Genomic DNA, 23,592 nt, shown 5'->3' with positions numbered 1-23,592 from the left:
ATAGGATTAAGCTGCAAGTATGTATCTACCTTCTGCACCCAAGCTCGTGCAGTCATCTTCCCTAAAGCATCATAATAAGGTAAAGAAAGTTTTCCAACTTTCTTCCTCAGCTCAAAGTTTTGATTCCTCCCTCCTGCTTTAGGCATGTGTCTCATCCTCAAGTCCATATAATCTCTAAGAGAAATATTCACCTGAAACTCTGGTCCACTAGCCTCCCAGTCCCTCCTGAACTGATCCTGTAACTCGGTAATCTGCGGTTCGTTTACTGGATGAACCAGATCTCTGGGTGGAAAAGTGGGTAGAAGAGGTCTCGAGCTCACAGTCCGTGTTGGGCGTGCATCATGTCTAAAGTTATTAGCCTCATTCCCATTGTTGCCATGTCCATTATTACCATTAATGTTATTCTCAGGACCATTGTTGTTGCCTTGGCCTTCATGGTTATTGTTTCCCCCGTTGTTATTGTTTCCCTCGTTGTTATTGTTTCTGTTGTTGGCATCACCTAGATTAATATTGACACCCATCTGTCTAGCCATGAGCTGTAACATCATGTCCATTCGCCTATTCTGCTCCTGCTGCATACGCTGCCCCTGCTCTAATGTATCCAGTAACTGTCGGAATAGTACCTCCCCTTGATCTGGACCAGCATTTTTGCCTCCGCCTAATCCTGTATTCCTGTCATCTCGATCACCCATATTATTGTCCTGATCACAGAATATCTCCTCTGTGTCTGTATGGTTGAATTCAATGTCCCCCTGCACGGATGTACTAGACTATTTGCTTTACAAGTCTGAAATCCTATTTTGTCTTGCTCTGGTATCGCAGAAATTATAAGACCCCTGTCGCATGCTCAAACATAAATGCTTAGCCTGTGTTTTTTTTTACTTACTTTTTCCCTTTATCCGGCTGTTCCAAATTCCCTATAAGACCTCCATAGGATGGCAGGACTTATAGCTCTGATACCACTGTAATGGGCACCCCTGGATTTCCAAAAAAACTAAACCAAATTGCTGAAAGGAATTATGTCAAACAGTTTGCATTCAACTTCTTATTTCTCCATTTAATGTTTTAAACCCCTTATAACTCCAAAAATCAAATGTTTATTTTTTTTTTGTGTTTCGTGCATGGAATTGGTATCATACAACATAAACAAGAAAGAAACTACAATGATATGCAAAGTGGAAATGAACTGCTGCTAATAAAATGTTATTTTCAGAATTCATAAAACCAAATACATGGTAGATTTATCAACTCACTAATTACTTCAGCAGTATTGACATAATACTCCAGCCCATGCTTTTGAACTTTCTGCTACAATACTTTGTCCTTCAATCAGTCCACTACCTTCATAATACCATTCCCTCAAAGCGGCATAAGTGTCAGACAAGTAGTGAAGAAGATATGAGCAAAATACCAAATCTGCCTGTAGCCGAAAATGCAACTAAACTGCCTGATAATGAAGCCAATAACAAAGAATTCCAAAGGCCAAACCCCAAGGGAATGACATCTAGAATGTTACAAGAGAGGATAGACGTCCTCAAATGCCAAGAACGGAGCTGCAACTCACACACCAATTTCTTCTCATATTCAACCTGTCTAATGAAGCCACAAATGCTTCCTTTTATTCTATTCCCATGGGTCCCCTCAACTCATATGGGCAATGTGGGATAAAAGATGTGTAATATAAAACATATATTAAAATACCCCTTATGTCTCCCTTGGGTACACATCACCATAAAATATATATTAAAGTAACACTTTAATATTTTACAATTAAATTAGACGTTACTTTAATAAAACTTCAGGCATTAAAATGTATTAGCAATCGGACTCCGAATAATGCGAGTGATAGCTCATCGGAAAGCTCTCACCGAGGAGTATCGAATCCAATCACCAAAATTGACCTGCACTGTGTCCTGCCGACTTACTAAAAATAGTAAGTATGCCTGAAACTAAGTAAATCAACTTCGTTTTGGCCCAAACTGGAAATGACTAGGCCAAAACACTCCAAGATCCCATTAAACCCTTCGTTAGCCCTCGGGACCATGTAGAACAAGGCTAACGCGCACACACTTGGTTAACTGCTAAAATGGGGACATTACAACTACTAAGACAATAACTATCAAGGATGTTTCTAATCTATTAGCTCATAACATTAATCCCCTTACTAAAGATAATTTGAGGAAGATCTTAGATTAGTCTACACTATAGGCCAAACTTTGTAATAATCCTATTTTGGTCAATGTGGATGAGCTATAGAAGTTAGTGACTAATGTTGCTAGCAAAAAGGTGAATCCAAAAGAACCAACTTCTATTATCCCTCTAGTCACTAATGTAAAACCTTTGGTAAAGATACCATAAGTCATATCAAATAAGGTTGATACAATTTCCAAGATTAATATTGTGGAGAAGAGCATAGTGGAAGCACAAGTTGCTATTGTAGAAATAGGTTAGATAGGCTTATCTACACCTACTGCACAAGGACAAGGTGTAAGACAAGTCATTGTGGCAGAACAATGCAAGCTTGAAGAGAGTGAAATGATACCACAACTCAAGGAGCAAAATTCCATTCAAGCCCTAGTAACCTTACCGATATCTGGCACTCCATCATACTCTTTAGAAGTTAAGCACATATGCTACTCCATTGCAAATCTTAGTGTTGAGCCCTAGTTCATCAAATGCTAAAGAAGTAATTCAATATGGAGACATGTACCTTTATGAAGAGATAATTTTACCAAAATTTTATATTGATACCATGACAATAAAGAAAATGGGCATATTGTAGTAGGCCCTAGCAAGGAAAAAGCATCAAGAAATGCTTAGAAGGGAGCATAGGTATAAGAAGGCACTACAAGACACCAAATACATATTTTTAGATGCATTTAGTCTACCAAATCCAAATGAGACCAAGCCACTAATAGATCAACTTATATAAATAGTGGAGAAGGTTAGTAATGAAAACTTGGATATCAATGCCAAATTACTTGAATGGTCAAAAAAGAAGTTCCAAAACAAAGTAAATGGGAATTTTTTTGATGGGATAACACTAACACAAGTTTCATTGGAAACTAAGGTTGAGAATGTGAGGAAAGTACTTGAGAACATATTCTCATTGTACACAAAATTATGCAATCCAAAACTCTTCACCCAAGAGATTAGAAGTCACATTCTAATTCTAGAGACCCAAATTTTTGCATCAGGTGCAAGACTACCAATGAATCCAGCTTAGAGTGAGAATCATTTCAGAACATCACTTTTGACATAGAGTTAGTTAGCTATATTTATAGTAGATGAGGTCAACATAAGGGTCAAACTGACTAGCATCCAAGTAACCCTCCCCCATATGGAAATAATGCATAAGGAGCTAGGCTATGCTAAAATCCTATTGAAGAAAGATGGCAATCTTTCTACCATAGATGGTCTAGTTCACCTTGCTACCAAGCTTGCAATCCAAATCAAATCATTCTATGTAGCATATGAGAACTGGGATGTAGCTCTTAAGATGATATTCGACATCCATAAATCTTTTCTAGAAAAAAACACAATCAATGTATAGCCTATTGATTTAAGTGTCAAAAAGGGGGAGATGTATATTTGGAGGAGAAATAGAGCAAAGGGGGAGATGCTACTTTTGGGAGAGAGAATACAAGGTAGTGCATTAAAGTCAAAGTGTATCAATAGAGACACATTTACTCAACAGGAGTACCAAATTTTAGATACAAATCAGACATATCAACTTAGGGCAAGTTATCAGTATCTAAGTTATTACAAAATTTTGAAACTTTGAAGTTTTGTATATAAGTTGAGTTGAGATATGTTATGATATGTTATGCTTGAGAGATTAAGGATGATAATGTATACTCATGTTTTTTTGACACTCATGTCAAAAGGAGAGATTGTTGATCTTAGATTGGTTTTTACAAGTGAGTGTCAACACACTTAAGTAATTTACTTAGTTCATGCCAAACACATAACATATTTCAAGAAAATCATAGACCAAGCTAAGTCATAGTGAGTGTCGAGTCACTCATGTGCCAAGTAGACAATATATGTCAAGTGACATAGGATCCAAGTAAATAGTGGATGCTAAGAAATGTAGGTGCCCAGTCATAGCAAAAAGATTAGTGCATGTCAAGCATCAGAGACTTCAAATACTGAGTGACATAGTTTTGACATATTGTAAACCATTTTAAAGCCAACCTAAGATTGAATTTTGATATTTTGGAGATAAGGACAAATCTCAAGTTGGATTCCCTATGCAATTACATGCATCCAATCAGAAAATAGGAAGGATTAAGTGGCAAAATGGATGAATCTCAGCCGTAGATTCATACCTAACCCCAAGTCACTAAGTCTTCTTAAGGAGGAAGAAACCCTAAAATCTTCATGAATGAATGAGTGTGTAAGGAATTGAAGGAGTGAAGAGAGAAGTTTTCATGTGCAAATAGAGCTTTCATGGGGGCTTAAAAGTTATGAAGTGAAAGTACATTATAGAATCAGTTAGAGTAGAACAAAGGATAGAGAAGAGTATATAGTATAGAGACATTTGATTGAGAAGGATCAAGAAGAAATTTTTTAGAGGTGATCTATTATCAAGTAAGCAAGTGTTAACTGCAAGATCAAAGCTAAGACATTCTAACAGGTGATTTCAATCAAAATATCTTAAATAGAGTAGTCCTAATAGGTTGTATGAAATCCTTTAATAGGGTGCTTACTTGATTGTAAGTTAAATTCCTCTAACAAGGCACACTTCTAACAAGGTGTTGAAATCCTCTAACAAGGTGACACCTAACAGTCTTTGTAAGCCTTTAACAGGGTAGATCATGACTCATAATCAAAATATTGTAACCTTCATTTGATACACTTTATTATTATAGTAGTTAAGATTTTTAGGTGTCATCCCCACCCCTATTTTACTTTTTCACTTGGAGGGTTTCTAGGTAATCATATCTGGTGTTATGTGTGTGAATGCTTACATGTTTATATGTATATGCTTTACATGTTATTTCAGCTTACTTATTGAATGTTTGAGATGGATGTGTGGTGAAAGTTTTATGGGTCCAAGTTTAAACTACTAATTCAACCCCCCTTAGAAGTTTAGATGTTATGGCTGAAATGAGGTTTTCCATAGCATAAATCAAACCAACCAAAGCTAATGGAGCAATCATGGATTAGTAGGAATGCATTAGAAACTTCAAAACCCTAGTTGTTAGGAAAGCACAAAATAAAGGAAAATAAATGCAATCTATTGTTCTAATCTACTATACTGATTCAAATCCATGCCTTGACCATGTGAAAGAAATCAAATGACTAGATTCAATCATCTCATCATATAAAACTAGAAAAATTCTTGCAAAAGTATGGATCAACACTCTAAAAGGCACAAAAAATTGCTCCAAAACTTGCCCTCTTGATTCAAACCAAAAAGTTTGGTGATCTAATGCAAGGAACCTGTTGAAGAAAAGAAGAGTCACATTTCATTAAATAATTATAATAATTTGAATTTAGGAAAGAATGAGAGTTTTTAGGTGGAGAGTGTTTGGAGGAGTTTGATGGTGTTTTGGAGTGCTTTTGGGGTTATGAAATGGAGCCACAAATGTAGTAGCAAAACATATAGCCATTGGAGGGGGTCTTGTTATAATGGATTCCATCTTAGAATATTCTAAGGATGGTGTAACAAATTTCATTTTGTAGGCATGATCTTGGGAGGTCAAACATTGAGTAAGCCCTAGATTTTTGGGGTCCAAATTGGGGCTTTCATATCTAGAGGTGTGATAGTGTTAAATTGGTTGCATATTCCTCTAATTAGGTCCATTTCATGCTACTATTGAAAGTGGCATTTTTTGGGAGTACATCCATGATAGGGTTGCTTTGAAAACATGGGGTATTAGGCCTAGAATCCAAAATTAAAGTAGCAATTTTTGGAAGGGATGTTGCAAAAAAAGTGGGGTTTATTTATCCATATGTTTAATTAATTAGAAAAGGGTATTTGAATATTTAATTTTTTTGGAAAGCGTTTTGGGAAAATTTGGAGAAATCTACAAATTTCTCACTGGGCAAGGCTAGTAGGGCAGTCCTAGAAGATGGTAGTATGGTTGTGGGTGATTAACCATTGGAACCTTTCAATTGGGGAGTATTTTATATCTTATTTGGAATTAATTGAGGACATTTGGAAGTTAAAAAGACCTACTAGAGAGATTGAGGGGTATTGGGTTGGTTTGTTTGAAGGCAACCATAGAGCATGCAACATGGTTGAATGCATGGATATGAAGATGAGGAAGAGGATAGAGGTTTTGGAGTCTAGTGGGAGTATGCAATGATTAAATTTACCAGTGATAGGTCTATAGTGTAGGTTGAGGGCCTAGAGTTTATTCTTTTGGAAGGTAGAGTAAGTTGTTGTTACAAAACAAAGAAAACCTTCTAATATTTGTTGATAACTTTTCTAGAATGATGATTATGATATTTCTTAAAGAAAAATCTGATGCATTTAAAATATTTAACTGATATTTGGCTAGAGTTGAAAAAGAAACAAGAAAGAGTTTGAAGTTTTTGATATTAGATAGAGGAGATGAATTCATATTAGATGAGTTTAACATATTATGAAATGAAAAAGAAATCAAGAGAAAAATGAGTGTGCCAAGGATTCCACTACAAAATGTGATAGCTAAAGAAGGATTAGTTCAATCATTGACTCTACAAGAACACTTATGGTGGAGAAGAATGTTTCACAAAAGTATTGGAGAGAAGGTGTAAAAAAAAATTTGTTATACACTTATATGAGTTCAAATTAAGAAAGGTATAGAAAAAACACCTTTTCAACTTTGTTATTGATATTCACCTAATGTCAATTATTTCAGATGTTTTGGAAGAAAATATTACATAATGAAAGATGCTAGGAAAGGAAAACTTGATTGTAAAAGTGATGAAGGTATATTTCTAGGATATTCAACTAAAAGAAAGGCTTACAAATGTTTGAATTCTAACACGAAAAAAATTGTGGAAAGTGCAAATGCTAGAGTTTTTGAATTTGTAGAAAAAAATGAAGAGGAATGTAAGAAGGAACCTAAAGATTATAGAAATTTCATCTACATAAATGAAGGTGAACCTAGTACCTTATCTAAACTAGAGAAGGGGTTTGTCTAGCATCAACAACTAAGCACTACCAAGGTTTACTAGAAATGTAGTGTCAAGCATCAAACTATAGGATCCATGTCACATAATGAAGAAGCCAAACATAAAAAAAATGTTGAGCTATAGCCAAAGACAATTGAAAAAGTTGTTCACACTTTGGACTAGGTGAGATACAAAAAGAAGAAAAAATACCTAAACATATCTTACCAAAATATGTAAGGAGAAATTATACACTAGACCAAATAATTGGGGACAAATATTTTGGAGTTATCCAAAAAAGAAAGTTGAAAAATGATATGTTGGAATGTCCAAAATGGGAAGAGTACTTCTAAGGGGAGGGGGGGGGGGGGGGGGGGGGGGTGAATCAAAAGTACCACACTTTCTTTACCTTTTCAAATCTTTCAAATCAAATAACTAAAAATAAGATGCATGCTTATAAATACATTAAATAGCCATAAAGTAAACACATGCAATAACACACAACACCAGATTTTGAAACCCAGAAACCCTCCAAGAATAAGAAGGTAAAATTGAGGTGGGGATGATACCCACAAAAATTACTGTAGTAATAATTATTTGACCACTTTCGATGGTCTATCCTATGAAAGGCCTACCTTGTTAAAGGCTTTACACTGTATCAATAGTGACCCAATTAGAGGATTTACAAACACTTACATGAAGTGTCACCCTATTAAAGGATTTATAATAGGCTATTAAACCCGCCTAATAAATAGGATTTTCAATCATATTCTCCAAAGGTTCTCCTATCTAGCTGTTAAGCTAACCTATCAGTATAGGATTTCAACATCTAATACAATGGCAAGAAAGTATTAGAACAATAAACTTGACAGTATGCAATCTTTAATTGTTGGATTTAGGCACTTGATCTACTCTCTTTGATCTTGATCCTTTGAGATCTGATTTTTGATTCTGTCCCTTGTCCCTTGTGTTGTTCTGATCAACTAGATATGAAATTGTTACTCTGTTCCTCTAAGTCTTTCCTTCTTCACACTAAATTTTACTATATTCTCCCCATACATTGTTTTCTACCTTATGCCCAATGGAATTTTTAACCTCCTTTTAAAGGTTGTGAAGACTTAGGGTTAGGTATGGATCTATGATCCATATTAAATCTCAAGTTCTTGCTCATTCCTTTCATTTTTCTTATTGGTTGCATGCCTTCTTCATTTTTCTAATTAGTTACATGTTGATCATATAGGGAATGTAAAATATTTGATCTTGTCCATTTTCTACTTTGAAATCCTTCTATGTAAGATCCAAAAATGGTTTACATCTAATTTTGTGAGGGCACAAACTCATATGTTGATTCTGTGTTACTCAACACATATTGGATTGTTGGTGCTTGGCACATATACTATCCTAGATTTCTCGGCACCTATTACACTCTATGTTGCTTGGCATATATATGTTTTAGGATTACTCAGCATTAACTGTGACTCGACACCTATATGTTACTTGACACTTATATACTGCTCAAAACCTGAAGTCACTTGGCACTTATATATTGCTTGACACCTAAAGTCACTCTGCACTTATATACTGTGGCTCGACATACATAGTGAACTCGATATAAATATAAAAGGTGGTTAAGTGTGTTGACACTCAAATGTCAAAAACCATCTTAAGACCAACAATCTCCCCCTTTGACATAAGTGTCAAAAACACTTAACTAGACATTTGTTCATCTATCCTTATGAGTACCTTATCCACAAAATTTCAAAATTTGTTCAAAAAATTTATTCAAAATACGTTAACTCCCCCTAAGTTGATTGTGCCTTGATATTCTTGCAACCAAAATTATGTGCTAAATGTGCCTAATACTCTTTTTCTTCTACCCTATACCTATATTCTGTACCTGTGTCTCTATATCTGATCTATTAGAGCTTATAGAATTTTTGCATTTTACATCAAAGCTATTTTCCATATGATTTGCAAAAATTGCCAAAATTTTGCATCTCCCCCTCTTGGCTATAAACATATATCTCCCCCTTTTTTTATTATCATTTCTCCCCCTATCTTATTATCTCCCCCTTTTTGACACTTATGTCAAAGGGTTCTAAGGAGTAAGACCATACTTAACCAAAAAATTACTATTTACCTCCATCATTATTTTCAGAGCTGCATCCCAATTCTCCAAAGCTATGCTCAGTGACTTGTGTTGGATGGCAGTCTCTGCAACAAAGTGTACAAGTCCATCAACTATAGAAAGATTTGGATCTTTCTTTAGAACTATTGTAGCATACACTTGTTCCTTGTGGAGGACTTCTAATTGTGGGGTTATGGAGGACTGAATTTGCAATAGTTTAGCCTTAATATTAGCTTCCTCTACTATTAGTATAGCTAACTCCCTTTGTGTGTGAAGCGATTGTGCAAAATGCTTCTCACTCTGAGCTAGATCTCTAGGTAATTTTCAAGTTTCTTTCCCAGCTCATTATTCTTTGATTAGTTTCTTGTGTGAAATTGGAAAAATCACACAACTTCCTATACAAAGAAAAAATATTTTCAACAACAATTTTGGCCTTATCTATTGTCTTGGCTAACTCTACCTATTCAAGTGCTATGCCACTTGATATCTTTTCATTCACTTTTCCTTGAAATTTTCTCTTTGACCATTCCATGAGTTTGACATTGGTATCCTGGTCTTCATCCGTCACTTGGTCAACTATGTCTGATAGTTGCTCTATTATTGGCTTGGCTTCATTTGGTGACTATAAGCTGAAAGCATCCATAAAGATTTCCTTGATGTCATGAAGTGCTTGCTTATGTTTGAACTCTTTCCTTAGTATCTCTTGCCTCATCCTTCTATCTAATGCACTTTGCATTTCAGTCATTTGTGCCATTGTAATGGTCTTGGAATCATAAGAAGGAATCACAATTTCTTCATCTAATTTAGGGTCTCCATAGTGAAGTACCTTGGCCACTCTTGTTGAACTCAAGCCTAGAGTTGAAAATTTCAAGGGGATGTCTTGAGTGCTCAGCTTCTGAATGGTTGTAGTAGGAGTGTCAATCTTTAGTAATTCTACCAATGTCTAAATGGCCACCTACTCCTTTTCTTTTGTTGTATCTTCTTTCTCATTTGATTTCCTCTCCTCTACACTCAACATTTGGTCAATATCACTTGTTGAACTTGGTGGAGGTAGTGGTGGAAGCATCAAAATCTTGGTGCTAGTAGCTGTGTATGTGAAAGGTGGTTTCTTTGGCTTCACCTTTTCTCTTTGTGGTGTAGATACTGCCTTTTTTAACTCATCAACATTCACCAATATAGGGCTTGTATACAATTGTGCCTATAGAGTAGATTGGTGAAGGATCTTTAAGAGATCCTCTGTACTAAGGGGATTGATGTTCTAGGTAGAGTTGTCAGGAACATCCTTAATGATTATTATCTCTCTAGGTGTAGTAGTTACATGAGGTGGATTCGGAGGTGGCATTTGTGTGTCTTGCACTCTCTATCCTTCTTCTTGCCGCTAGTTGGCTATTGCATAGTTTCTTCTCCTTTAGTTGATTCTTCTTGTTCTTTCTCCTTATTCTCTTCCTCAATTTTCTTTTCCTCCTCTCTCTTTTCTTCTTCCTTCTTCTCTATTTCCTTTGCTTCTACCTCTCCTTTCTACTCTTCTACTTTCTTTTCCTCCACCTTCTCTTTAGCACTAGTTTCTTCTTTAGTGGTTTCTTCTACCTTTTCATCAGTAATTTTATAAATTGTTTTCCACAATTGTGTGGATTTATTTACAACATCCTCAATTTTGTTTTGAAGGATGCAAAAGGCTCTGTACTTGGGTGCAAACTTGCCACTATGTTTCTTTTTTTCCTTTATTATTTGAGCCTTTGTCATGTTTGGCTTTACTTGTACCAGGGTAGATTCTCTAATCTCCCTTTCCATCTTTAGACAATAATGCCATTTATTCTCAACTATTTCATATAACTCCTTTGGCATGGTATTGCAAAGTTCTAGAGGTGTATTTTTGAATTCTTTCATCATGGCATACACAAACTCCTCTATTTTATTCTACTCTTCCCTACTAAGCTTATTGAAATTAAGAGACTTTAAATCATTTAATTCTACATTTTTATTCCTATTACAAAGCTTATCAATTGCAGATTTTGGAGGATGACTTACCACTTTAAATTGGCTTATGTCCTCTGATTCTATTTTGTCCTCATCATCTATATCTAGCTATGCCACATACCTTTTTCTCTTCTTGGGCTCTTTACCTAGTTATGTAGTAGCTTTCTTCTTTTCCTTTAATGCATCTTTGGCCTTTTGAGTGGTTGCCCTTGTGGTGGCCCTTGTTGCTAGAGTTGGTTTGGTTTGAGCTTGCTTGGTGACCTTTTTAGGCTTGGACTGAGTTGTAGGATGAGTTTCTACCTTTCTCTTCTTTTGCTTAGTAGGTGTTGGTGCTTTCTCAACTTCTTCTCCCTTGGCACCTTCCTCCTTGTCTTCTGCTAGGCCTTGTGTTAGCTCATCTAGCCCTTGCCCTTGCTCACTTTCTTCCTCACTATCTCCTTCTACTTCTTCTACTTCTTCTTCTTCTGCCTCTCCTTCAATATTTGCTCCAAATGTATTCTTTGTTTTCTTCACCATTTTATCTTTCTTCTTGATGACAAAAGTTGTTTTGAATTTAGTCTCAACTTTGGACTTAGCAACATCATATGTCCCAAAGCAAGGAGTTGCCTTATTAATTTCTTCTACTAGAAATGTTGTGATTGCTACTGAGGCTTCATCTACATTAGGCTCATATCTTAATGGCCTTAGCCATCTCACTCTTGGTATTGCTACTTGGATGTAGGTATAGTCTATGTCAACCAAGAAACATATGTCATTGACATGTTTCTCTACCAATGAAACTAGTATTCTCATTCTCTACTTCATAGATTTCTTAAAATCTTTAAAATAACTTGTCATCTGAGCCTCAAAATTGTCACCCATTTGATCAATGAATTCATTAATTTGTGTGATTGTAGTTTTGTTAGGGTTACAATTAACCTTTTCTATAGAAGGGAATTCTACCATCACATAAAGGAATATACACATAAGAACTGAACCAAATTTGCATTGTTCTCCCTTGTATCTTCTTATAGCTCCTAGGTTCTCATTAATTTTTTGCAACATGAGTTCTACCAGATCATAGTTATGATCTTTCTTCACCAGTTTGTAGGCTACATCAACTGCTAGACATGGCACACTATTTAGTCTACTGGATTGATAGAATTCATAAGATATAACTCTCACAGCAAAATCTAGAAGTGGATCAGTTATTGTATCAATGGTCATTCCCCTATTGTTCCATTTTTCTCTTCTATTTTTCTCAATGACCTCCTTTCTATCACTTCTCAATGTCTTTGGCCAATCTAGGGTTGGAAATCCTGTAACCCTATGAACTATTCTCTTGGTAATCTTAATAGGTCCTATTTCCAACCATAGATAGCCATCATGAATTCAACTCAGAACAATCTATATCCATTCCATTTTGAAACTAATAGGGTAGACTAAGGCATTCGTCAAACTCTTTTTCTCAACAATCTCGAACTCCTTTTTTAGAATCTTGTTCTCACATAGTTTTTCATAAGCTTGGTATATCTCTATATCACCTATTGTATCTATCTTGCAATTATAACACTTTCCTACATCTTGAACCATGACTACTTTAGGTGGAATGATGGATAATGCACCAGCTAGGTAGTTCGTATAGGCAACTTCAGGGATTGGCCTAAATTTGGGCTATTTTACTTCATTGCTGACTAACTAAATCTCATGACTCTCTTTTTCTTTGGGGTTTCTAGAGCTAGTGGCCATTTTACCAAACTAGGGCTTCAAACATATTAAAACTTTAACTTTTGCATAGCTTGGCACTTGATAAATACCTTTGAATCAATGAATTTGTGTTGAATTGCTATTGAGATCCATTTAAATGGCTGTTAGGTTGCTACTTGATTGCTTCTTCACTCCTCTTGACTTTTCTCTATGTTAAAATGGCATGAAAATGAACAAAAATTGACCTTATACCTATCAAAAACCTAGAATTAAATGCTTTGTGCATAGAGCTATAAACTCAGCACTTGAAGGATTCAACATGACTCGGCTCCCATTGTATTTCATTTACTTAGCTTCCACCAATTCTACACTCAGCTTCAACTATCAACTCAATAGCTACTAGAGACTCGACATCCATTGGAACTTTACTTGGCATCTAAGGGTAACTAGGCAGCATTTGCAAAAACTTTTGATTTTGACCTGGCATCTTTGCTTATGTAGATTTCTTCTTTCTAGTACTCTTTGTCTATGAACTAATGTATGATATAACTCTATATATCAGTCCCATACACCTTTCTTTTTCTTAGTTGGATGAAGTATGATCACTTGACCTCTTGGGTGAAGTCATCTCTCCATTTGATGTGCTACACTCATCTTTCTTTTTCCAAGTCTTGTTCATTCTCCCTCTTATTTGTTCAACATCAACCTTCTCTTTTCATTTGTTGACTTCTGTCTTGGGTGCTTTTGACTTTGTTGGACAATTCCTACCAATATGACTAGTTTTCAAGTAGCTGAAACATGTAGTTTGACATAACCATCTGTCATAATTCCCTCTAAAATGTGTCCTTATGCAATTTTTAGGAATGTGTCCATACTCCTAACAATAGTGATAGCTATACCTAGTGTTGTAATCCCAATTTTAGTGATGGCCATGGTTGTTTCCTTTTGTAGGTTGATTAGGTGTCCACATAGGCTTTGATCTGCATTCAAATGCTTTATGTCCATAGTTTTTGTAGTTGTGGCAATGACCTTCAAATCTTGGTGTCCTCATGATCTTGGTTCTACATTCATGTGTTTGATGTGGACTCCTTTTTTGAACTTGTGAAAAAAGCTTGCATTGGTAGGCTTATTGTGCTAATGACCATTCTTGATTATGCATACATTAGAGGTATATCCCTTTTTACCACAAAAATGACAAATAGGTTTAGTTTTCTTACCTTTTTTACTCCTTTCTTCTGCAATCTTGGATGATTCTCCTTGTTCAGCGCTAATGTAACGAAGACCTGAACTATCATTACTAGCCCTTGGTGGTTTTAGTAGTTTCTCAAAATATTTGATGGCCTCATTTGGTTTGTTTAAACTTTCTGCTATCTCCTTCTCTCTTTTCAATCCATTTTGTAATTGCTCATTCTGCATTTTTAGAGTAGAGATCTCAATGTCCTTCATGTTTAGCTCATCATAAGCATTCATCATTTTACTTAAGGTGTCTAGCTACATGTTTGAGATCCATTCAAACTCAATTGTATTCTCCTCTAGTCTATTGGTAAGATTTCTCTTCTCATCTTCTATCATGGCCTTGTCTTCAATGGCTCTCTTCTTTTGTTCAGTCACTTCACAAAGCATTGTGGCTTGTGATTCTTGTTCAATCTTGAGTATTCTAATTTCTTTAGCTTGTGCTCTATTTTTCTCCATTAGTTCTGCTATTGCTACTCAAACTCTGAATATCCATTGGAAAAAACTTGTGTGATATCATCTCCTTCCTTCTTTTTAAGGACTTTCTCAATTCTTATCTAGCTTCTTCCACTTTGTGTAGAGCTAGGTGCACATCAATCACTTGATTGTCTATGATCTTCTCAAGTTTGAAGACTTCCATCTTTAGACCTTTTCTCTAAGTCATTAGGCTTCTCCTTGTGAGAACCTAAGCTCTAATACCAATTGTTGGAATGTCCAAAATGGAAAGAGTACTTCTTGGGGGGGGGGGGGGGGGGGGTTGAATCAGAAGTACCACACTTTCTTTACCTTTTCAAATAATTGAAAATAAGATGCATGCTTATAAATACATTAAATAGCCATGAAGTAAACAAATGCAATAAGACACAACACCAGATTTGGTAACCCGAAAACCCTCCAGGAATAAAAAGGTAAAACTAGGGTGGGGATGATACCCACAAAAATTACTGCAGCAATAATTATTTGACCACTTTTGATGGTCTACCCTATGAAAGGCCTACCCTATTAAAGGCTTTCCACTATATCAATAGTGACCTAATTAGAGGATTTACAAACACTTGCATGAAGTGTCACCCTATTAAAGGATTTACAATAGGTTATTAAACCCGCCTAATACATAGGTTTTTCAATCACCTTCTCCAAAGGTTCTCCTATCTAGCTGTTAAGCTAACCTATCAGTATAGGATTTCAACATCTAATACAATGGAAAGAAATTATTAGAATAATAAACCTGATAGTATGCAATCTTTAATTGCTAGATTCAAGCACTTGATCTACTCTCTCTAATCTTGATCCTGTGAGATCTGATGTCTGATGATGTCTCTTGTCCCTTGTGCTATTCTGATCAACTAGATATGAAACTGCTACTTTGTTCCTCTAAGTCTTTCCTTCTTCACACTGAATTTTTCTATATTCTCCCCATGCACTATTCTCTACCTTATGCCTAATGGAGTTTTTGACCTCCTTTTAAAGATTGTGAAGACTTAGTGTTAGGTATGGATCTACGATCCATATTGAATCTCAAGTTCTCACTCATTCCTTACATTTTTCTTATTGGTTGCATGCCTTCTTCATTTTTTTGATTGGTTGCATGCCTTCTTCGTTTTTTTGATTGGTTGCATGCCTTCTTCATTTTTTTGATTGGTTGCATGTTGGTCATATAGGGAATGTAAAAGATTCAATATTATCTATTTTCTCCTTTGAAATCGTTCTATGTTGACTCCAAAAATGGTTTACATCTGAGTTTGTGAGGGTACAAACTCATATGTTGATTCTGTGTTACTCAACACATACTGGACTATAGGTGATTGGCACATATACTATCCTAGATTTCTTAACACCTATTACACTTTGTCTTGCTTAGCATATATATATTTTTGGATTACTCAGCATTAACTGTGACTTGGCACCTTTATGTTACTTGGCACCTGAAGTCACTTGGATGTTATATACTACTCAGCACTTAAAGTCACTTGACACTTATATACTACAGCTCAACATACATAGTGCACTCAGCATCAATATAAAAGGTGGTTAAGTGTGTTGACACTCAAATGTAAAAACCATCTTAAGACCAACACGATACATATTTATTATGTGAGTTTGAGTCAAAGTAAGTTAAATATGCTTTAGAAAAATTAGATTAGATTAAGGAAATGAATGAAGAAATTGATCATATAGACAAATAAAAAGACACGGTCATTGTTAACAAGGTCAAAAGATAAAAACATTATTAGAATAAATTGGGTTTTCATAAAAAAGATGAATGACAAAGGTGAAGTCACAAGGAACAAGTAAATATTAGTTTGTAAAGGATATGCAAAAGAAGAAGGATTTGAATATGTAGAAACATTTTCCAATGTTAAAATCTTAGTAGAAGTGAAAACTTTCCTTACATGTGCCTCTTACAAAGGATTCAAAGTATACCAAATGGATTTCAAATCTACATTTCTAAATTGAATCTTGAAGAACAAGTACATGTTGAACAACTTAAAGGATTTTGTAATCCTAGGAAGAGGAATATGGTATGTAAGTTAAAAAAATAATTATATGCTTTGAAGAAATCCACTAAAGATTGATTTGAAAGGTTACACACTTATTTAGTGAAAATTAGTTTTGCAAGAACAAATGACAATAATAATTTTTACTTGAAGAGTGAATCTGAGAATCAGATATTGCTAGGTGATTTTTATTTGATGATATCATATTTGGAGGAAAAGATATGATGTGTAAGTCATAATTTGAGATGTCAATATTTGGTGAGATCAAGATCTCTTTTAGTTTCCAAGATTATCATAGGAAGAAGAGTATTTATATTATACAATCAAAGAATATAAGGGAAATATTGAAGACCTTTAGAATGGAAGACTCTAGACCAGTTGGAACACCTATGTTCACTGGACATAAACTTTCAAAGAATAATGGTTATATTGAGGCTAATTAAACATTGTATAGGTCAATCATTGGTAAATTACAATATGTTGTACATAGAAGACCCAACATTGAATTAGTAGTTGGTATTGTAGCTAGATTTTCTTCTAATCTTAGAGAAAATTGTGTGATGGAACTGAAAAAAATATTGAGATATCTAAAAGGAAAAAAATACTATCGATTATGACCTATAAAAAGAGTGATAATTTTGAAGTAAAGGCTTACATAGATGTTGATTGGGCAAGAAATAGTGATGATAGAAAGAGTACAAGTGGAGAAACTTTCCATGTAGGAAATTGATTTCATGGAAAAGAAAAAAGAAAAAATGTATTTTCAATCTAAAATAGAAACTAAATATGTTGGAGCAATAATTAATTGCTCAAATATTGTATATATCAAGCGATTTTTGAAATGTAAAAAAGAAGAGATCAATAAACCTATGGTAATAAATTGTGATAATACAAGCACTATAAACATGTCAAAGAATCATGTGATGCATACAAAGAAAAAATATTTTTCTATAAAGTGTCATTACTTGAGAGAGTTGGTAAAATAGAAAGAAGTGGGAGCAGAATATATGTGAAGACAAAGGAAGGGATAGTTGAGATATTCACTAATGCGTTACCTAATGATGCTTATGAGTATCTAAGAAATAAAATAGATTTCACTCCCCTATCAAAATAAATCTAAGTTGAGATGAAGCATTACATCAAATTTTATGATTAGAATATCTTACATATTGATGTAGGAGATCAGAGTATAGGAGCTACCTAAATCTATAAAAAGAGAGAACTTAACTATGAGAAGATGAAGCTATAAGAAGTCATGAAAAGATATGAAAGATGGAGTGATGTTTCTATATCATTCAATATAGTGACATGAAGTTGATGTGTGAGGAATTCTAGAAGATGAATTCATTGGTATTGTTGTCAAAGAGGAAGAGTGTATCTACAGAGTTGTTATTCATATATAGAAGGAGAGTATGTGCTGAGATAAAAGAGAGAGAGAATATGTATGTAGTTACCATCTATAGAAAGAGGTAGAAATATAATGAAGAAATTGTTATACTAATTTGGAGATGTATGTGAGAAAGGGAGCTATTGCAATTGATATTACATGAAATAAGTGGAAGCATATTGGCTATGGAATTGACGAGAATTAGAATGAAACTAAGGATATTATTGTAGATATGTTATAAAATATAGAGGGAGTTGATAGTGATAAATCAAGTGATGTCTTTTTCATTTTAATGGTAACTTGAGATGTCGCCATCTATGTCAAAGAGGGAGGTTATTAGAAACTACAATTAAAATAATTGTTAGGTTTTAATTGATGTCAAACCTACCTAAGAGGCATTTTGTAATAATGTTGAGTGTCTCAATATTTCATAGTTGAAGATAATCTGAAAAGAGAGATAACTAGATGAACTAGTGAATTTGTTGAGTAAATAGGAGTAAATATGATGGAATTACAATAAGAACTTGATAAGTTAGTCTTTGACAAGATGATGCATTATTTAATCGCTACATGAAGTGGAGAAAATGGTTGTATTCATGATTAGAAAATAAGATAAGAAATTGATTAAATCACTAAGCTTAACCAAGCAAAAGTCTTACAAGGCTAAGAAAGCATAAGATTAAGGAACTTAAAGGATAACCAATAAAATAGTATCAACCAAGTGTTAGCTATGGTCAAGCAAGAGAAATGTAATATAGAGTACCCACTAAGCATAGTATAGACCAAAAGAGGTAGAGAAATATGGGCAATGGAGAGAATAGTGAAAACTAAGAAATTCAAAGAATATTGAGTAGAAGAACATAGCAGTGATAAAGTACCACCAAAATACTAGTTTGTAAAAGAATCAAGTTTTGAGACTAACATGGTTGAAATTTTGAGATGGTCAAAATACATAAAAGATAAAAATTTATGAGTTGATGTATTTAATGCAAAAATTGAGTTTTCTATGTAATGAAAAGAAAGGATATATTAATAATTTTCTAGAAGTTTCAAGAAAGAAGATGATGAATAAAATAGTGATCAAATTCAGTGAATCTAAACAAACACTAAGATCTATGGTTATTTTTAAGTAGAAAAATATCAAAGCTACCTATTTAAGGAGGCATAAGAGATGTTTTGTAAGGTAGATTTGTTGTTTATTGGCAATTTTGTGTAGAACCTTTAAAGAATAGAGTGGAAAAGGAAAAGTGAGAAGATTGGCATTGTATGATTTATTGAAGGGTTGCCAAGAAGATTAGAGAAGAACATGATGCAGGTTAGCCAATGAACCAACATGAGATGAGTGGTGATCTAAATTTCTTAAGTGAGTTATATTTTACAAATCAAACCTGTTGTTACATTCTAACTATTGTGCTAGTCAAATTCATTTAATCAAGATTGACTTAATAGTCATTTGTAAATCCTTTAATCAAGGTGACACTCTAATAGACTGACCCAAAGTCCTCTAGCCAAGTCATTACCCAAAGTCCTCTAGCCAAGTCATTCATAATAGGTTGATTATATCCTTTAATAGGATCATACTTAATCGTGCATCTTATAAGCTATAATAGCGTTGATTCTTCATTCAGCTCACTTGAAAGGAGTGGAAAGGTAGTAGCATGTTATTGGTGATTTTTCCAAATTGGGTTTCTATGTTAAATTATGGTGTCTATACTTGTGTGAATATTATGTTATGCTTGCTATTTTATAGTTTTTTATTTTACTATTAGTCAACACATGTACAAAATTGAGAGTTAAAGAATGTTAAGTCACTAATGAGTTATTATATTGATTGAGTTGTTTAATGAGTTTTTTAAAGCTGTTTGGAGTTGGTAAGTGTTGATTCAAAACATCTAGACCTAAGGAAAATTGATTAACCCCTCCCTTCTCATTTACTATAATCATTCTAACATTTTACATACTTGTTAGATCCAATCATTTCTTTCAAGATTTTTTGCTACAATGGCTAAGTAGTAACAATAGAAAATAATCTATTAAGAATAGAAAAGTTACATTTTCTTGTTTATATATCCATTTATCCTCTTTCTTCTTCTCTTGAATCACTTAACTAAATCACTCTTCCACAAACTATTCTTCTTATCTTTCCTCTCCTATGCTTGACTCATCTAGCTTAACTCTTTACTCATATTCCTTTAACAAATTTTCGTTCACAACAACTTTCAATCAATAATGATTAGTAGCCTTGAATCAACAACATTAACGACATAAATTTTTTGGTTCTTCTCCTAAAATAGATTTCTCAATACTTTCATATCCATCCATCTTTTTCCTCTTAATCACCATTGTCGATCTTAGGTTCATAATAAAATTCCTTTATACAATAAATTTAGAGACTCAAAAAGTATAACTTACATAGAGCTTTGTGTCCATGCTTATCCTTCATCAATTTACATCATCAAATCCTTCTTGAAATCTCCCTACCATATATCATGTAACAAAATTTGATTCATGTCATAGATCTTCTCAAGCTTTCCATTTTTCCTACAAAAGTTGTCATCAAATTCTAATTTTCCAATCTTGTTCATCTAGTTGTTACTTGGCAAACATAAAATTTACTCATGTAATATAGTACTTGGTGTATCATCTTAAAATGGAAGCACTTCCATGTTAAGAGAGTGTATCCCTCTGAGTAAGTGGTCAATGGTCATTTCAAGTGCCTCGATTGAGTTTTTGCATGGATATGGCTTTTTCATCATGTTCTGCTTCTTTCCCCCTATTTCTAGTCTATTTTTGACAACTTTCTATGAGAAACAAAAGATATTGAATTTCAAGTTCAATGATGACCTAAAGGGCGAAGGTTGACCTCAACCCTTACCTAGGTCATGAACAACCTCTACCTTGACCTAAGGTAGAGCTAACCTTGACCTAAGGTAGAGCCGACCTTGACCCTGACCCTAGGTCCAAATTTTATGTTTTGGATGTTTCAAGATTTTGAGCTTCACAAAGTTTCATTTTCCTACTTCAGGGTTAGCTATTCTAGGTTTTAGAATGGTAAAATATTAAATTTCATTTATTCTAGGTCTATTTTTAAGGGTTAAGGTTAATTACGATTTAATTCTCTGATGTCGGCCTCTCTAGAAGTTTTTGTTGTAGATCACTATATAAGAAAGCCTTCTTCTCTCATTTGACATCAACTTACTATGAAGTTTTGACATGTATCTATCTAGTTTTTAAGAGAATACATTATATTGGACAATCCATTATCAAGAATTCAAGCATTTAGGATTCAAGTATTCAAGCATCAAATTCATCAAGAAGATCCATTTATTAGTCATTGAAGGATTAAATCTCTATGGAGCCCTCTTGTTCAAGATTTTTCTATCCACTTTCATTCAAGCCTCTTCCTATGCTAAGATCCATTAAAGATTGGTGTTGAAGATGTAATGCCATTGATTTGAGACATCATACACACAATTCTATATTCATTTGGAGTATCCATACTTGTGGATTCAATGATTTGAATCCTCCACAAGGATTTCAGCATAAGTAAGGTGAATAGTTCCATAATTTACTTTGTTTATTTATTTCAATTACATTTCAAGGTTTCTTCCAAATTGGGTTTTGACCAAGGAAACCCCCCCCACCCCATCCAAACAAAAAAACTATTTTTCATGTAGGTACAAGTACAACTGTCAAATTGGAGATCAAGTTTGGATACCGTTTTCGATGAACTTTTGGGATCCATGAACAAAATTTTCATTAGATTAGTGCAAGTGAAGGTCAAATTTATGGGGTAAGATTGTGCCCCATGCTAAGATTGTGACTTGCTATTTGTGTCAACGTTGATCTGCCCTCAGAAGGACAATTTTTTTTTGGGTTTTCTCTGTCTTGACATTTCCATCCTAAAGCAAGTTGCAAAATTTCCCAACATTGTGCACAAACATTACAAATTAGCATTTTCTAGATTTTCCCTACTTTGAGGTTACTATTTTTCTTTTATTCATTCAATATTTCAATTACATACTTTCTATAATAGATTATAGGATTTTCTCCTTTCTTCATATTCTCTACCATTTGATCCATTTGTGCATTGATCACTTTTTTGTGATTCATCAATTTGGCTAATTCCTTTTGGGAATTTGGGTTAAGGATAGGTCATATGTTCCTCCTAATATATCATCATACCTCATATTCATTTTCACATCTATTCATAATTCTTTCTATTCATTTTGGTTAACTCAACACACTTACGCTCTTTCTTTTGTGGAATTAGACCCCTTATTGTATTTTATGGTGTTAGATTTCCTTTTATATTATCTTGTTGGTGTTAGATTCGTATTTTATGTTAAATCTTGCATGCTAATTATATTTCTTGCATCTATATTTCAAAAATATAGAAAAATTGCAAAATCTCTTTAAAAATACTAAAATATTCATGCTTTATGTTTTCTTAGTTTAGTTCATTTGCATTGCATTGGTTTATGACCACTACTATTTCTAGTCCTCTTTCTAATAATTTTTTTAGACAAAGTTGTATACATATGGGCACCTTTGATCCCGAGTCTTCCTTTTCCTTCCTTAGGATTTTAGATAATAATTTGATTAATCATGTTTTTAAAGAAAATCTCATCTCATGATGAGGATGATGCTTTAAGAGTTCCTCCTAAACAAGTCCAAAACCTTTTAGTTGTACTTGATAAAATGGCTAATTGGCTTATTCAAGAAAACCACAATCAAGATTCTATTTAAGCTATTGAGGCACTTAAGGAAGTTCTTCATGATAGTGATCAAGGTGTTTATCTCTTATGTGGTATTACACACCTTGTGCATTCAAATGTTAAACCTTTAGCTCAAGAAGCTCAAGATTCAGGGTTGATTCTTCCTATCACTAGTGTAGAACCTTCTTTTTTTCCTTTACCTAGTGTTTCTACCTATACTCCTTTGGTGACTACGATGGTTCCCTCTATTCCCATGAGTGATCCTCATGTGTCCCTTCCTACATCAAAACCTTAATATCATAATTTTCCATTTACTTATTCTAATCCTCTACCAACTATAGTCCCCAATGTTTATCTAGTTACTTTTCCCATTCCTATAGCATGATACACTTTACCTAGTGTTTCTAAAGTTTTTATTCCTACAATTTTCTTTTATGATTCAACACACATCAGTTTGGCTCAAACTATGTCATCTTTACAACAATAACTTTCATCTTTGACTCAAAACAAGTTTAGTATTCCTATGTGTGACATAGGAAGTCCGTTGTCTCAATATATCATTTGTACTCTCATTCTTTAGCAAGTTAATATGCCTCATCTTGAGAATTACAATGTAAAGGAAAACTTGGTTCATCATGTTTCAAATTCTTTGTAGTGATTATGTTGATGACCATAGGATTCTAGCCAAGTTGTTTTCTAGAACCTTTCATGGCAATACCTTATAATGATTTTCTTCCTTACCTCCTTATTCTATTGATTCATTTCTACAACTTGCCAATTCTTTTATTCAATAATTTCAAAACAACATTGTCCTGCAAGTGTCTTTGATTGCTTTGATGCATTGTAAACAAAATGCTA

This window comes from Cupressus sempervirens, chromosome 11 (assembly GCF_028749045.1).
Source record: "Cupressus sempervirens isolate cs-2001-9-10 chromosome 11, ASM2874904v1, whole genome shotgun sequence".
Taxonomy (NCBI): Eukaryota; Viridiplantae; Streptophyta; class Pinopsida; order Cupressales; family Cupressaceae; genus Cupressus; species Cupressus sempervirens.
This window is presented reverse-complemented; position numbering follows the sequence as displayed.